Genomic DNA, 18,855 nt, shown 5'->3' on the forward strand with positions numbered 1-18,855 from the left:
ACAAGAAAACATAGGCAAAACATCTCACATACATCTCAGCAATGTTTTTCTAGAGCAGTTTATCCAAGCAACAGAAATAAAAGCAAAAATAAACAAATGGGACCTAATTAAACTTACAAGTTTTTTCACAGCAAAGGAAACCATAAGCAAAACAAAATGACAACCTACAGAATGGGAGAGAATATTTGCAAAAGATGAGACTGACAAGGGCTTAATTTCCAGAATATGTAAACAGCTCATACAACTTAAAAAAAAAACAACTCAATCCAAAAATGGGCAGAAGACCTTAACAAGCAATTCTCCAAGGAAAACATACAAATGGTCAATATACACGTGAAAAAAATACCCAGAAGGAACCCTACTTCAAAGAGACACCCACACCCCAATGTTCACAGCAGCACTATTTACAATAGCCAGGACATGGAAACAACCTAAATGTCCATCGACAGATGATTGGACAAAGAAGATGTGGTATATTTATACAATGGAATACTATTCAGCCATAAAAAACAGCATAATGCCATTTGCAGCAACATGGATGTCCCTGGAGAATGTCATACTAAGTGAAGGAAGCTAGAAAGAGAAAGAAAAATACCATATGATATCACTCATGTGGAATCTAAAAACAACAACAAAAAAAGACAAATGAACTTTTATATAAAACAAACAGTCTCACAGATATAGAAAACACATTTATGGTTATAGTGGGAAGGGGGAGGAAAGGGATAAACTGGGAGTTTGAGACTTGCAGATACTGACTGGTATATATAAAATAGATAAACAAGTTTCTACTGTATAGCACTGGGAACTATATTCAATATCTTGTAGTAGCTCATAGTGAAAAAGAATATGAAAATGAATATATGCATACTTACGTATGACTGAAGCATTGTGCTGTACACCATAAATTGACACAACATTGTAAACTGACTATACCTCATAAAAAATTAATGGCATTTAGAGTTAATCAAATACTATACCATCAGCCACAAAATGGTCTTAGAAGTGTTTTGTATATTTAATAATAATTTTTAAAAATATTTTCAGTGGTATCTAATACACAATGTTTGCCTTAATACATCTTAAGAATTTATTCCCCTTAAAAAAGAATTACACTGAATATGTCTTACAGGCACTTGAATCATTGGAGTCAATGAGTTATTGTTGAATGAGAATCTAAAAATCGACAGGACATAGTTGGCATTGTTCCATCTTGATAAGAGTATAGTTGATTTTAATTTTCATTATATATTTTTTATGTTGCCAAGTTTTTCTACAATGGGCATTTCCTATTTGGTATTCAGAAAAATACAATTTAAAAATAATTTTATTTGCTTATTTATTTTAATTGAAGTATAGCTGATTTACATTATTATATGAATTTCAGGTATATAACATTGTGATTCAATATTTTTATAGACTATACTCCTTTTAGAGTTGGGGCTATATTTTAAATAATGACTATATTTTCCTGTGCTGTACAGTATATCCTGGTTGCATATTTATTTTATACATAGTACTTGATGTCTTAATCCCATAACCATATTTTGCCCCTTCCCTCTTCCCTTTTCCCACTGGTAAGCATTTATTCTCTATATCTGTGATTGTCTCTGTTTTGTTAGATACATTATTTTTTTTAGATTCCACATACAAGTGGAAACATAGAGTGATAACATAGGTAACATCTTTCTCTGCCTGACTTATTTCACTAAGCATAATGCTCTTTAAAAGGCAGTTTCACATGCTAACGACTACCACCTCCAAGTCTCTTACTGTGATCATAGCTTGAGAAACAGGGTGAAGCTAACCAGACCACAGAGGAGTTGTCATTTCTTCACAATTTACCATTCCACTGTCATATCAGTCATCAGTACAGTCCCCTTCTTACTTTTCTTTTTCTTCTCCCCTATCACCAGACTGATCCTCTTGCCAATCATTTTAGCTACTCTGAGGTGACTGTTTTTCCAACATCTGTGCCATAAATACCCACTTGTCATTTCAGGCTGCTCCAGATGTGTGGCTCCACCACTCACTCCACTGGCAATTACCATCTTCCACCAGATTCCACAAAGCCTCCTTTCACCCCAACCCTTCTTCCTCTTCACAGTTTACTTTTCCTCTAAATTCCTCAAGAGAAGAAAACCATCAGGGCCCATACAATTGATCACGCCACCCCTTAGTTCTGCAAGACAGAGTTGGAGATAGGAAGAGACGGGAAATAGGCTGAGGGCTCAGGGTTTTCCACTTACATCTGTGTTCCAGGGCCACAAAAAATGAGACAGGATGGAAGTGTCAGCCACAAAGGACTCTCTGAGGTCTTCCATGCCCTGCTACTGCCTCAGGACTTCATGACTTTGTACATTAGTTCCATACTCCTGAAATGCCCTCTTTCTCTTTGCTCCCTTTTCCCTAACTCCTACCATCTAAACCTCTGCATACTCAAAAGACTTGATGTGAACTACTTACAATGTCACTTTGTAAATATCTAGAGTATTCAATATAGCCTGCAAATGCTAAAACTTTGAAAACTGTAAAGTTGATTTAATTGTATTATTAAAATTCATGTTAAAGTGAGTAACTCTATTCAAATACTAAAGAATAAAAGCATGTACTTTACATGTGATGACATTTAATGTGAGTAGTAATAGTTTAAACTCCATTTCAAGCATCACATAAAAATTTTAAATATATTTTTCAGCATTGTAATATGCTTTGTTAAAAGCCAAGTCTAAATCTATTCTTGAGTTTGCTATGTAAAATTTCATTTTTTTATCGTGACTACTTTTACACTTAAACTCTTTCCCACCAAAGAAAATTCCAAATGAATAGATATAAATTTTGCTAGTTTTACAATGTCACATTTATAAATTTAATCTCTAATCAGACACTATGCTCCATAAATTCCTCTCATTCCATTAATTCGACTATCCATGATTGAGGAAAAAGGTAGCAACAACGAGAAACACACAGAGATGTTAAAAATAGCATTCAGGGAAATAAATAGAAGTTCTACCCTCTGTATTATTATTAGGAAAAAACAGTTGGTTTTTTTTTTTCCCTGGCAGTAAGAGGAAATACAGACCCAACTAAATAAAGGACAAAAAATGTCAGCATAAACATATGGATAATAAATCAAGTGATTTTAAAATTTTGCAAATATTAAAACTCTCATTCACTATGCAAGCAGTATTTAAAATTACACTGCTGCTTCATTTATGTGCAGCATAACTTATTTCCTGCTGTTCTAAATCAAGTTAGTCAGATTATTCTTGAGCATAAATTACATTTAGGGAGTAATTTAGGTACTTTGGGACATACTTTAACACTTTCAGGCCATTAAGGTGGTGGTCAATTCCATGAAATAGATTTAAATAAATAACACCCCGGTAGCCTTCTGACATATCCATTGTGGCTTTATACTTAAGGTCTGCAAACTCAGCACTGGGCTGCTGATTATTTCTACCTACACTCTTCATCTTCAGTGAGGTAAGTGGGAGGGATCTTGGCTAAAGTCTCATGGTCCAAACTGTAGGTGTTGACAAAAGTTTAATTAGTCATTTCCCCCAAACCATAGTACTTTACTCCCCTTCCCACCTCCCCACCCCGTATCCCAATCCTCCCCCTCAGTAATCAAATCATTCACTAAAACCTAAGTATACTAGCAGTTGTGAGCTATTTTATACAGAACGTGGCTCACTCTGAGGAAGTCTCCCATGGCTCCACCTTTCCTCAGCGCTCTCATGTCCCTTTGAATTCTTACTCCTAAGACCCTGCCCAGATTTCTAGTCAAAAATCTGTCCTCACATGCCTAATTTATATATTGAGCCCAGATCCACACACATACAATTAGACTCCACCCTAGCTGGCTGACTGTCTCACTGCAACCACTCACTGGACACAGGCTTATATCTGAACCCATGACCTTGCCTCCTCATGCAGGTAGAGCACAGCGGTCAGACTGCCGAGGTTGGAATCCTGGCTCCATCATTTACCTTACGGCCTTGAGCGAGTAAGTGACCTCTCTGAATAGTGATTATAAAAGTAGTGCCTCCCTCCGAAAGCTAATTTTGAGGGTTACATATATGAATGAATTTAAATTTCTTAGAATAGTGTCTGGTAGGACTCAACAAATATGAGTAGAAGTTTTTGTTATTATTATTCTGCTTCTATTTGGCTTAGATTTTCAGATGTAAATCAAATTACCAATATAGAATCCAAGCACTATCATAGTCTCTCCTGTGGAGATCAGACATGTAAGAAACAACTTTAAATATTTAAAGTAATTAAACAAACAATGGTATTGTTTATATAAGCTGAATCATTACTCCAGCATAGAATCCATGGCTGACTATGCCTAACTCTGATTACATGATATATATTTATTTTTTAAACACCTTTTTTTTGTAAAATATAACAGAAGAATGTATATAATCCCATGTTTCCATAACCCAAGACAAGAAAATTTTAAAAATCTCCAGCAATCAGAAATCCCTCCTGATTCCCCTCCTAATCACTGTCTCCTCTTCCCTGAACAATATAACCTCCCTCCTAAGTTTTTTGGTAATCATTCCCTTAGAAGTTTGTAATTTAGATATGCACTCCTAACACTAAAGTTTGGTTGTTGTTTGTTTTTGAACTTCTTATAAATGTAACCATATAATATGTATTCTTTTGTGTGATGGTTCATTTGCTCTATATTATACCTTTAATATTAATTCATGGTGTTGCTTATACATTGTTGTATAATATTTCATTGTATGGTATTTTTTTCCTGTTACTAAATATCTAGGCTGTTTCTAGTTTGGGGCTATTATAATGTTGCTATAGACATTCCTGTACCTGTCTCCTTGGATGTGTACATAAGCATTTCTGGAGAATATATACCTAGGAGTGAAACTGATGGGACATCAGTTATGGCTATCTTTAATATTACCAAAGAGTGCCAAATGATTTTCATTCCTAATAGTAGTAGTATATGAAAGTTTACACTCCTATTTACAATTTATAGTCCAAGTAGCATTGTATGAGAATTCCAATTGCTCCATATTCTTACCACTACTTGGTACTATCAGACTTTTAATTTCAACCACTCTGGGTGGTATATAATGATATCTTATTTTAGTTTTAATTTACGAGCTTCTAACTACTAATGGGGCTGGCAAACTCTCCAGGTTTATTGGCCATTTGTATTTCTTACTTTGTGAAGATGACAAAAGTCTTACTGTTATTGTGAAATATAAAACACATTTGTTATTTACTACAAATTGATCATTCTATGAATACTATTCAGATAAAGATATAAAATACTGTCAGCAGCCCAAAAGCCCTCTTTCTGCCCCTTCTCTCAATTTTCTGTCAGATTGTCTGTTCTTGAAGATTTGTAGGAATTCGTCATGATTATGGATACACACATTATATTAGTTATGCGTGTGTTTCAAATATCTGTTCCCAGTCTGTGGTTTTCATTTTCACTCTTTTGATGTTGCCTTTCAGTGTAGAGAAGTCACTGATGTACAATATAGCCCAATTTATTATTTTATGATTAGTGCTTTATATGTCTATTTAAGAACTTTTCCATTAACCATTATTCATTTACATATTCTCCTTTACCTTGCTGTAAAAGCTTTATTAATTTGCCTTTTCTCATTAAGATCTGTATTATATTTTTGTGTATACTGTGAAATAGAATGCATACATATTTTTCTCAGCAGGATATTCTATTTTTGTTTTTAAAGTAAAGCATACATACAGAACAAAGTAATGATGTACAGTGGGAAAATAAAAGTATGTGCTGTGAAAGGTAAGTCTCTGTCCCACTTCAGACACCCTCCAGCTGCAACTCTGCTAGTTATTCTCTCATTGTAAATAAAACTTTTATAATTTGAAATATATAGATAGCTGGGAAAAGAAATAAACAAATACAGTGTTTTAAAATGAGCTTTCTCATTCAGTTTGATTGTTTTCAGTATATCCATTGCTAGCATTTTTATAGCTCTGTATTGACATTTTATTTTGTAACACCTAGTTAATTTTATCCTTAATCCTCTTAGGTTGTGAGCCTGATTCTCAGGCTTCACCAGTTTGGAGTGGTTTTTTGATTTTAAGTTTCTTGCAGTGGTTATAATACTGGAGTTTAGGACTCATTCTCAGGCCTTTGTTTCCTCTCTTCACTGCTGAAATTCTACACATTTTGTTTCCCCTGTTCCTCATAACAAGTTGTCATTTACTGCCATATGAACAAACAGAAAAGACAGGCTTTATCTGAACTGTATCACTGACATCAACACTTAGTGTGACCCTTTTCCAATCACAGGGGACTCTTGCCAAGCTTAAAGAAGACAGGGACATTTTTCTCTCAAAAAAAAAAAATCTAGTTCAACTAGTTATTTACAGTGAACCTTTTGGATTTCTGGTGTAGACATTTCCCTCTACAATCTCATTCACTGTTGAAGTTTGAAATAACATCTATAGCAGGGGTTGGCAAATTTTATCTATAAAGTTCTTGAGAATAAATATTTTAGGCTTCGTTGGTCATGCAGTCTTTCTTACAACTACTCAACTCTGCCATTGTAGCTCAACATCAGCCATAGATGGAACATAAGCAAATGGGTTTGGCTGGATCCCAATAAAACTTTGCTTACAAAACTGGTGTTGGGCAGGATTTGGCCAACAAGCTGTATTCTACCTACCCTTCATCTGCAGACTACCACATAGCCCCAGCTTCTAGCCCTCACCTGAGCTCTCTATCTAGGTGGTTTTTGGACTATCCTCACCAGAACATTCTATGTGAACCCCAAACATGATATGTTTACAATTCCTTATTTTCTCTTGTAAGTCTTGTGATTTTGGTTAATGATTTCCAAGCTAGAAATCTCGAGGTCATCCTTTACTCCTCCCTTTCTTTCTCACCATGCCTGTCTCTATCTCATCAGTCCTAAACCAGAAATGTCTCTTTAATTTGGCTTCTTCCATCTAGCCTCACTGCCATAGCCTTTATTGAGATCTCCTAATACCTTTCCATCACCATATTCCAACTCATCTCTCCCTACAGTCAGTTTCTGACCACTCTCTAACCTATGTCTACACTGCTATCCCTTCTTCTTTGGTTCCAGCGCCAACATCGACAGACATTCACACAGCCCACAATGTATACTACACTTTAAAACACTGCCTTATCTCAAAAACTTCCATAACAATCCAAACCCCGCCCCCTTTTACTCTGGGCTTTTTGCTACATCTTACAACATCACTCTGCAATGTTACTTTACTCTGTGAGGCCTGTCTCATCTGAAATTAGCTACTTCCTAAGACAAGCTCCCTTCAGTGTGCAAAAACATCTATTAACATACTATTTCATTTTCTAATTATGTATTTACATAGCTGTCTTTCTAAGTAGACTATGAGCCTTTTAGAGGAAGGATTACACCTTATTCACGTTTGAATTCCTCATACTGAGCAATGTTTCTGGCACATGATAAGTGTTTAATGCATCTTTGAAATGAATGAATGAATACAAGAGTTCATGAGTAATTTGCAAGGACTCCTTATATTTTCCATTTAGGAGCCATGAAGGCTTGGGTACATTTTTTACCTCTTTGAATCCAGTGGTCTTATAAACAAAGCGAGGGTAATACTGCCTATATTACACATCATTTTATTAAGGATGAATGTACCTTGAAATCTATAGATAGCAGTAACAGTTTAGTACTCTTGTCGTTAATAATAACCTTTGGTAATCTGTATATATTATAACATTGATAGAGAATTTAGAATTAAAAATATCTTAGTCTATATCAGAAATCATTGACATAAATAGGTCAATATATTTTCAGTGAATTGTTGCTTTTATTAATATGAAACATAAAATAACTTTTAAATATAGATAATATAGCTCAACACCATCCTAGAAAATTATTACACTTTATACAAACTTGCAAAGGTCTTATTTAAGCATGAGGATGTATAGTTACTTAAGAACTATGACTCCTTTTTTCATGGGGGTGTTTCAGATTAAAATAATATTGATAAAATTCACCTTACACCACAGAATTCAATAGTGTTATCTTAAAAACAATAATGATAAAGTTAGAACAATGCTGATGACATTATTTGTAAGACCTCACAAACACTTTAGGTTATCACTAATAATATTTTTTATAAAATCTTAATATTCTTTAGATTTCTAAAGTGTTTTTAAATTTTTCTGGTCTCTAATTCGGCACACACATCTGGATGGGATCTACAGTCAGTAACAGAGTAGTCACTTTTTCTTACAAATAGGCAGATCTGTGGAAAAGGAGGCTACAAGAAAAAAGCCTCATGGGAAAGCTTGAGTCATCTTAAATAAATAAGGACTTTCTGAACTGTAAGTAAACACAAAATCACACACACACACAGACTCACATATGTATATATGCATACACACAAATCAAAAATTTGACCTAAGTGGATTTTAGGAGTCTGGGGAACCTTGATTACACACACATATTATTTTGACTTAGGGAGAGACACCCTAAATATCCCTGGTATAAATTTATAATTACTCAAATAGTTAGGTAAGGATCCAAATCTTCACCTAAGTTGACATCTGATTATTTAATTAGCTAGTTATAAAAAGAAAAGGAAAAGTGTCTGTGATATTACTAATGTCTCTTGTATTCCACAAATCTCCTCTGCCCTTTTTTATATAAACATCTTTGCTCTAGTCCAAAGTCCTAGCAGGCCAATGAATGTAAAGAGTGCAGTATTTGACAGTTCTGTCATGATGGAAAAATATTCAGGGTATGCTATTCCTGCACTGCTTCTGAAAAAAACAATGTAGGATTATGCTAATATTAACCTAAAAATTATACAATTTCAATTTCTTGATTTGGCACAATTAGCACCCTGTAAAAATACTCAAAGTAGCAAAAAAGTTCTCTATTAGTGAGCTGTAATGTTACCTTTAAAATTAGGATCTTCTGGAGAAATTAACTACAGAAACTGATTCAGCAGTCTAAATAAAATAATTTAAATTTCTTGAAAAGTTTAAGATAAAATTCTTTTTGAGGACTTGATATATTCATGGATCTCCTTTACAAAATGTGAGCATTTAATTTAGTTCTAATTTACATACCTTCTAGTGTCTAGTCCAAATGAGGATAGCACAGTGCTTGACATCATAGCTTCAGAATCTAATGTTTAATTTGTTCGTTAGAGGGGATATGTACAATAAGGATGTCTTTTTCTTCATCAAACACAAACACATGTAACTGACATAGAAATTTTACTGATAAATAGCAGCAAAAGTAGTCACAGCCACAGATATGTGTTAATCACTCTACATAGGTACTTCAGACACAATACAATATTTAATAATTTCAACACCACCTTAGGGGAGGTATTATTATTATATTCAATTTACAGATGGGAAAACTGAGACTTTGAGAGGCACTTGTATATATCTAAGCAGGAACTCAAAGCAATACTATAGCTAAATAAGACTAGCTTATAGTGTAGTACATGTTTGTTTTTACTTAGTGTCATTAGAATCAGTAAACCCCACAGTATCTCATGAAGACAAGAAATCCTATTTCTATAACATATTCTCCTCTTGGGCATAAAGCATGTTGCTATTGTTTATTTTCACTCCTATATTTCTGAGCATCATAAATCTATTTAAAAGGGAAAGGATTAATAAATGACCTAACCTCTTTTTTAAGTAGCATTTTCTTAAACTAACATCTCTTCTTTATAGGCACTTCCAATTTTATTTCACGATGAATATACCAAACTCTCAAATCAAATGGAATTTATCTTGTTTTTCCACGAACATCCTTGAGAGTTCATCTTTTTGTTGTTTACTTCTTTTGTTCATATAATTTCTTATTTTAAAATCTTATTCCTCTTAGATTTTCTGTCCAGATATAACTTCCTCAATGAGAAATTTTCTGATGTTTCCAATTACAAGTAAGCCACCCTCTCTTTCAACTTCCCTATACTCCTTTTGTCTTGCTTTAAAGAATTTATTCCATTCTAATTTATATTGGTGTCATTACCCCTAAACTAAGTAAATGCTCTCTAAGGGTAGAAACTGTGTTGAATCACCATTTTTACCTTCCATAATAGGTACCCATAAATACTGCTGAGCTTCATTTTTGCAGATTCAAAATTTGTCAATTTAGTTAACTAATTTTAATATATACAATTGGTGTCCATTTTGAATTACTACACCTTTTATCAGGAAAATATTGCTAATTAGAAGTCTCAAGCTATCATCTTTCAAAATGAATTCATACTTTTGATTTAAAGCAGACCATGAAACAAGGAGGTTGTACAGCATATGAAATTTGAAGACAGGTAAACATGGGTTTGAAATTCTGCTCTATTGCTTAATAGTGCTTTGTAAATTTTGGTGATTAAATTTAATACTTTTAGAATCCTCATTTGTAAAATATACATGATAATATCCACTTCACAGAACTGTTAGAAGGATTAGAAATAATACAGTAAAGTTTTGTTAAGGACATACTAAGGGCTCAATGTTGGCAATAATGATAATCATAACATTCAGATATATAAATATAAATACAAATAACATGTATATATAATATATATATTCCATGTTACATATATATGTGTGTAATTGTCATGTTTATATCATTAACTCTTCAAATATATATATATAAACACTTTCTTTTCAATATATAACTATAAATGAGGACAATATGTATGACTATTTCTGTATATTTCCTCATTCATACACAAAAAAAGACTGATATCTTCAGATAGATTCAGTATTCTTGTCCTTTAAGACTCAGGCATTTTACTATATGTAGAATGATCTTACTGCTACTGTAATTGAGAAAACCGAAACCCTTATAACAAATGAAATCATATGTCTTTCCTTGTTTCTTTCTGAAAGAGAAAGGGACAGTACACCTGATTTGGCTACAAGAAATTTAACTTCAATTTTTTCTGCTAAGGGTGAATGGGAGGAGAAAACCATTTTATTTTAAAACAGAGGGTGAACATATTTTGATCTTTAGGGCAACTAGGACATGTAGGTACAATTATCTTCTCAAAGGTGTTATTAAAACACAAATTCCGAATATGCAGAGTAAGATTAAAAAACAGAGAAGTATGACATTTTGCTTCCCAAGCTGCCAAAGTGTTCATTTCCTCCATAGGCTGTTAGAGCAAATTAAAATATGCCACTTGAGATCAGCTTATAAAAGTGTTTCTTTTTAACGTGGCTACTCATTTCTTCTGACCATGATTAAAAATAAAGATTAAGATCATTGTGTATCTTAGAATATGTTTGGTATGAGAGCACAGTAACACAAATAAAAAATAAAATCAAAACAATTCACTTTTCACTTAGCTTTTATTCTACATGGGCAATTCTATTTTCTCCCTTATACAGTTTCACTGGGACCATTACCTTCCACAAGACTGCTTTTCTTATTAAGGTAGTTATAATTAACAAGAGCCTACACACACGTAACGGTTATCATCTGCCATATTTATGAACATATACAAGCTATTATTTTCCCTAAAGCTTACTACATTTTATTTTACTGGAACCAATCTCAAATGTTGTGTAACTTTAAAAAAGTGACATTTATAATTGTCAATTAATTCTAAAATAATTTTCCAAAGAAAGAAAAATATTCCCACTTTTCCCATTTTACTATTATAAGTTAGTCTTTGAACATGCAGAAATAGTGCCATAGAAAAAGAACAAATTTAGAAGAGCTAAGTGGAGTTAACAGAGAATTAGTGCTAAAATTACACAAGACTAACATTTCAATTAGAAATAGCAAGGAGAAAGTAACTAGGCTATAAGAGGTTGTAAGTAGTAAAGAAGAACTATCTCCAATGGACATGACTTATTTTGCTGGGAGTTCTATCCATAAGTCTAAGAGAAAGTGTCCAAAGGATTTTCTTATACAAGTAGATAAGCAATAATTAATCTTAAGGCAGATTTCTGGTTATGTATATGTGTGTATGTATATATACATTATATTACATATGGGGTGTGTGTGTGTGTGTGTGTGTGTGTGTGTGTGTATACATACATATGATCAATGAATTAAATAAGCCAGGGGTTCCCTATTAGGAGTATGGCTGTGATGCTCATTTATTTCAGTCCACTGACCCCATGAATATTCAGAGGATTTTCCCTTGCCTACTCCCCAGGATGGATGTCCTATAGGAATAGGCCAGTTCCAGCATGACATCACGTAGGTAAAACATCCTCACTTCAAATTCACTGAATTAAAATCTGATCCAACTCTAGCAAGTATAACTCAAGGAAACTTTTATCATATCTGACTTACTAACTTATGAATAAATATCATCATAAAAATCAAACCCCTTTTGCCATTTCACATTCCATCTTATTAAAACAGAAGTGCATAAGGGACATATTCTTGGCATAAAACTACTATATTCATTAAAATTTGTCTTTCCTACACCTGAAGGCACATGTCTAAACCTGTAGGGGTTACTTTATTATTTAATTAGAGCAGATTCTTTTCTATCATTTTAGGTGTTTCATCTGAAGTTTGATTAACAGTACTATATGCTGTGCTCTCAGGCAAGTAAATATAACTTATGCAGAAAGAGGAAAGAGCAGAAGTAAAATTTTTTAAAAATACAGAAACACAGGAAATGTGTAAAAAAATAAAACTTCTAAGAAATAAAATGTCAATATTTATAACTCACTAGAAATACTTCATATATGTGTATAAAGTATAGTATCTGCACATTTTATCTAACCATTAATTCGTTCCTTTAATAAACATTTCTTGAGTGCTTAGCACTGGGGCTGTCAGACTGTTAAATTCAGGGGGTACAAAGATGAAAAGGCTCCAATCCTTGCCAATGAGAAACTCACAGTTTAATATGTGCATTAAGTATTGTAATGAGGACATGTGCCAAAATTGTAACATACACAGTACTTAACCAGTGCACATCCCCTTGCATTTCCAAGTATGCTGGCTCAACTTCCAAATGCCAGCTAGATTTCTCTGCCTGAGGACTCCCTCTGGCTGCAGAGGTCTGCTTTGCTCACCTATATGACAACTTGAAACTGCTCAGGACTTGGCACTCCTGGGAGCAACTCTCCACCAGTGATTGATGGGAATTAATGCACACATATCCCAGTTCATTTGGCACCCTCAAGTGGGATAACTCTGAGGTATATCTTTTCATACTGTCTCTCAGAGTTTCCTCATGGGGATTAAGCTCCAGATACCCACAGTGTTAACTAAGTTGACAACACACCTTTTTTTTGGCTCCCTTCTGTTTCCTGTCTGACTTCTCTAAGATGTCCTTGTATCTCCCAAATAACCTGCTTGAACTGGAGTTCTCTCCTCAGGGTCAGCTTTTGAAGGGATCCAAATGAAGACAAAAGACAATGCCAGTATAGAGAATTCTGCCCTAAAAGATTGTGAGAGTAAAATGGAGGAAATTGCTGGGGAAGTCATCACAGTAGATTGGGGTCTAAAAGGGAGAGCAGAAGTATCTCAGAGAAAGTATATGTCAAATCTCTGATAGTTCATTGCTAGTATATAGAAACACAACTGGTTTTTGTAAATTGCTTTTGATTATTTCTTTTTTGGGGAGGGGGGTAATTAGGTTTTTTTATTCATTCAGGTACTCAGGATTGAACCCAGGATCTCCTGCATGCTAAACATGTACTCTACCACTGAGCTATACCCTCCCCCTATAAAATGTTTTTGTATCCTGCAACTTCACTGAATGTACTAGTTTTAACAGGTTTTTTTTTTGTGTGTGTGGAGTCTTTAGGATTTTCTATATATAATATCATGTCATCTGCAAATAGAGATAATTTTACTTCTCCCTTTCGATTTGGATAAATTTTATTTCTTTTTCTTGCCTAACCGCTCTGGCTAGGATTTCCAGTACTATTGTGAATAAAAGTGGTGAGAGTCAAAATCTTTGTTATGCTCCTAATTTTAAAAGAAAAGCTTTCAGCTTTTTATCAGTAAGTATGTTAGTTGTGGGCTTATCATATATAGACTTTATTATGTTGAGGTATATTGCCTCTACAATCAGTTTGTCGAGTTTTCATCATGAATGGATATTGAATTTTGTCAAATACTTTTTTCCTGCATCTATTGAGATGATCATATGACTTTCATCCTTCATTTTGTTAAAGTGGTGTACATATTGATTGATTGGGTGGATACTGACCCATCCTTGTATCCCTAGAATAAATCCCACTTGATCATGGCATATGACCCATTTAATGTACTGTTGAATTTGGTTTGCTAATATATTGTTGAAGATTTTAGCATTTATGTTCATAAAGGATACTGGCCTGTAATTTTCTTTTCTTTTCATGTCCTGGTCTGGTTATGGTATCAGGGTAATGCTAGTCTTGAAAAATGAGTTTGGAAGTGTTCTCTCCTATTATATTTTTTGGGAAATTTTGAAAAGGATTGGTATTAATTTTTAAAATTTTTAGTGGAATTCACCAGTGAAGCCATCTAGTCATGAACTTCTGTCCAATGTTTCTGTACTGATTTTCTCTGTGGATGATCTATCTAATGTTGAAAATGAGGTATTAAAGTCCCTTATTTTTATTGTATTGCAATTTTTCCCTCTGGGTCTGTAAACATTTGCTTTATATATTTAGATGGTCTGATGTTAGTTGCATAAATATTCACAACTGTTATATGTTTATGTTGGATTGACCCCTTAATTATTACATAATTACCTACATTGTCTCATTACAGTCATAGGCATCAAGTCTATTTTGCCCTATATAAGTGTAACTATTCTTTCTTCTGGGTTCCATTTGCATGTACTATCTTTTTCCATCCCTTCACTTTCAGTGTCTGTGTGTGTCCTTAAAGATGAAGTGTGTCTCTTGTAGGCAACATATAGTCAGGTCTTATTTTTGTTGTTGTTGTTGTTTTTAATCCATTCAGCCCCTCTATCTCGTCATTAGACAATTTAGTCCAGTTACATTTAAAGTATTTATTGATAGGTGTGGACTTACTATCATCATTTTGCTCATTGTTTTCTGCCTGTTTTGTAATTGTATTGTTCCTTTCTTCTCTTCTTGCTCTCCTCTTTCTTGATTTAATGATTTCCTATAGTGGTTACTTAGATTCCTTTATCTTCTATGTACCTACTATAGATTTTTGCTATGGTATCAAAGCTATAACTCTTAATTAGTTCTTGAGTAGAAATATGAAATGGTCACATTTGAAATTTAAAAATATGATTTTGTAAGCTGCAGAGATTTATGCGCTGGTGATAAGTTAAAATAGTGGTTTTCAATTTTGCTGCACATTGAAGTCAACTGACACTCCCCCAAAATTTACCAGAGTTTGATTTAATTGATCTGGGATATGGTCAGAGCATCAGCATTTCCACCCAACATTATATTATACAAATTTGCAAATGTACAACAAAATTGAAAAAAAATTACAGAGAAAACCTTTATACTCATTACCTAGATTTTACCATAAACATTTCACTATAGTTTTATGACATTTCTATCCATCTATCCATCCCTTTATCCATCCATCGATTGATCATAAGCTTTGATGTACTTCAAAGTAATTATAGGCATCAATATAATACACTTCAAATACATCAGTGTGCATATTATCAAATAGAGTTCAATATTTGTTTAGAAATTTCGTTTCTCTTTGTGAGCAATAGGATTTTTATAAACTCTCCCAAATAATCCTAATATGTCACAAAGGCTATAGATCCCTGGATTAAAAAAGTTAGGCAGCATAAGGATTATTTATTATTTTTGTTGTTATTATCCATTGTATTTGTACTCTCTTTATATTATGGCTATGTCAAGTAATAACTATGCAACAGAGTTATTAGAGAGAAGAAAGTAAAATTCAGAGATATTATGTAATTTTCAAATGTTCACATAGCAAGTGAAAGGTAGAGTTAGCATTCCAATCCAGTTTTGATTATTCTTATAGAAGAGTACCCTTTTCCCCCCATTTTTCCCACATGCATCTAAAACTATGGGGTGAAAATGGGAAGAAGTCAAATTAGATATTTAACTTAAAAGATATCCCTAATAATTTTTGAAGGGAGATAAAAAATAAGGGAGCATCTTATAATTTTTCCAAGTTTTTCTAACATGGCAGTTGGTTTAAATGATTAGTTTATAAAAAAGTCAAGTAAAATTGATCCTTACTTTCTTTTTATTTTAAGTAGTCATTCTTCTTAGAATGCCTTAACATGGATTTTTATTTTAATGATACCCTCTTTCAATTTGCCATTAAGTGTCTGTTGTTTTTGTTTTGTGCTTTTTAATAATACTCTTCTACTTGTAAAAATAGTGTCACTGCATTTAAAAAAGATGAAAATATTTCCAAACTACAAAATATTAGAGAGACAAGAAATCTGCCATCATTTTCCACCCTAACCCAACAACTGTTGGTATAATACTTTTTCACTTTATCATTAATTTAGTTCTCTAACCTAAATTTGGTGGTATATATTTAATATCAGGATGAAATACAATGAATATGTAACCACTGACAAAATTTTTGAAGGCATGGAGTTTCCTCATCTAAAATTAAAATCGTATATAGCCACTGAAAGACTGATAACTGCTGAAAATCAAAGTTACAATGTTAAAAGCGGTAAGAGAAAACAAACTATTGTCTTCAAAGGAACAAAAATTAAGACCCTCAACTTACATATCAACAGATACTATGGAAGCCTGAGGGCAAATGAATATTATCTCTATGTGTCAATTGGAATCCTGGAATGAAGGGCATGCCATCTTCTGTTTCACTAACGTATTGCTAAATTATACTCTAAATTGTTAATACCAACTTAAATTTCCACCAGAATTATGAGAGCTTGTGACTTTTCAGAGCCTACACCCTTTTTTTTTTTACTTTTGCCAATCTGATGGGAGTGAATGTTATTTCATTTTACATTTCTACAATAATGAGATTCAATGTCTTATCATTGGTCTATTTGACACTCAGATACTTCCTTCTGTGAATTATCAATTATTTTTTACCCTTTGAACTTTTTCATTAGATTATTTTTATTTTTACTAACAGGTCAAAATTTTTCATAAATTCTGATATAAATCCCTTCTTTATAATATTGTAAATATCTTCTTTGTGCCTATGTCTTTTCTTTGTTTTTTTAATGTCTTTGCATTGGAGATACATTTTTAATTAAAATAGCCAAATGTATCAAATGCATCAATCTTTTTGATTTTTGCTTTGCATTCTTCTTTTAGAAATCCTTCCTTTCTCCTAGGTCATAAGAATATTATCATATATATATGTGTATATATGTGTAGGTGTGTGTATATATACATAATTATTGCTTTTGTATTTATTTTTATGTATGGTGTGAGATAGGGATATATTTCCTATGTTTGATACAAATTTTTAAATCTACTTCTGTTATAAATTTCATATACTTCTCATACAACTCTCTGACACAATGAAAAAATCACCTCTCAACACATTCAAACACATCAGATTCTATCAGTTTTACTTCTTTTTTCTTGGTGACATATTCCCTGGAGTGCTATTTCATACTTCATTCTGTACTGGTCTCTCTCTACACCTGCTATACAGCTCTTGTCACAGGATCCTCTCCACTACCTTTCTGGCACTTCCCTCTACCTCCTTCCTGTGTTAGATTCCTTAATTTCTGGATCCTATACTTGATAGATATTACTAGTGCTCAGCTTTATTTCTAATTCTCTTCCCTCTATTGGAAATAATGGTGATTATAATTCCTTGTTCCCTAAAAGTAAGCTGTGGTCTTGTGACTTACTGTGGACAATGAAATGTAATAAAAATGGCATGCTTAACTTCTGGGTAAAAGCATTTTAAGAATCAGGGAGATATTTTCCATGTACTTGTTCCCTGTCATAGGGAACCCTAAAGCTTCTTCTTGTGACGAAGAAATGATAGAACACCAGAGCCTCAATTAGCTGAGGTCCTTGCATGACTATAATGGTCAGAACCCTTGGTTGACTTATGCTGGGTATGTAACAAGGGTAAGAAATGAAGCTTTGCTGTTCCTAGCCAATGATATGTTGGAGTTATTTGTTACAGTAGCATAACACAGCCAATTATGACTCATACACTGCATTCCTCTTTCTTGGTTTCCTTTCTCATTTGGTAAAGCCCTTTCTCTTACAGATTTCTGGAAAAAAAAAAGGCTTCATAGAGGTAAATTTTTGAGACTTTGTCCGAAAATGACTTTATTTTCTCCTCACATCTAATTTTGTTTGTCATAATATATAATTTATCTATTGCTAACTAACAGAGTACCCCAAAACTTAGCATCCTAAAACCAGAAACATTTATTAACATTTATAACACAGTTTTTGAGGGTCAAGAATACGAGTGGCTTAGCAGGGCAGGATTGGCATGGTATCTCATGAGGTAGTCATCAGCCTGCAAGATCTGACTGGAGCCGAATGATTCACGTCTAAGCTTTTTCTCAAAGTTTTTTTGCAGGAGGCTTCAGTTTCTTATTATATGTGCTTCTCTAAAGGGAAGCTTATGATATGGCTTTCCACAGAGCAAGGAGAGAGACAGACAGAGAAAGAAAGAAAGAGAAACTTAAAACTGAAACTGTAGTTTTTTTCTATAAGCTGAACTTGGAAGTAACATATCATCATTTCTTCATATTCTGTGCATTAAGAGTCACTAAATCCAACCCACACTCAAGAAGAGGGGAATCAAGTTTCAACTCTGAAAGAGAGGAGTATCAACAAATTTGTGGACAAAATTTTAAAACCACCACATAGGCTAGGTTAAAAATCACTTGTTTCTAGCAGTTTAAAGACAATACTCCATTTTCTCCCAGTTTCCACTT

At 33.4% G+C, this 18,855-nt stretch overlaps 1 protein-coding gene across 8 annotated transcripts in view; it reads right to left on the reverse strand.

The window, feature by feature from the left end:
- DMD (dystrophin) overlaps nucleotides 1–18,855 on the reverse strand; it is a 1,840,970-nt gene that overhangs the window by 964,969 nt on the left and 857,146 nt on the right. The window lies entirely within an intron of this gene.

Source organism: Camelus bactrianus, chromosome X (assembly GCF_048773025.1).
Source record: "Camelus bactrianus isolate YW-2024 breed Bactrian camel chromosome X, ASM4877302v1, whole genome shotgun sequence".
Classification (NCBI taxonomy): Eukaryota; Metazoa; Chordata; class Mammalia; order Artiodactyla; family Camelidae; genus Camelus; species Camelus bactrianus.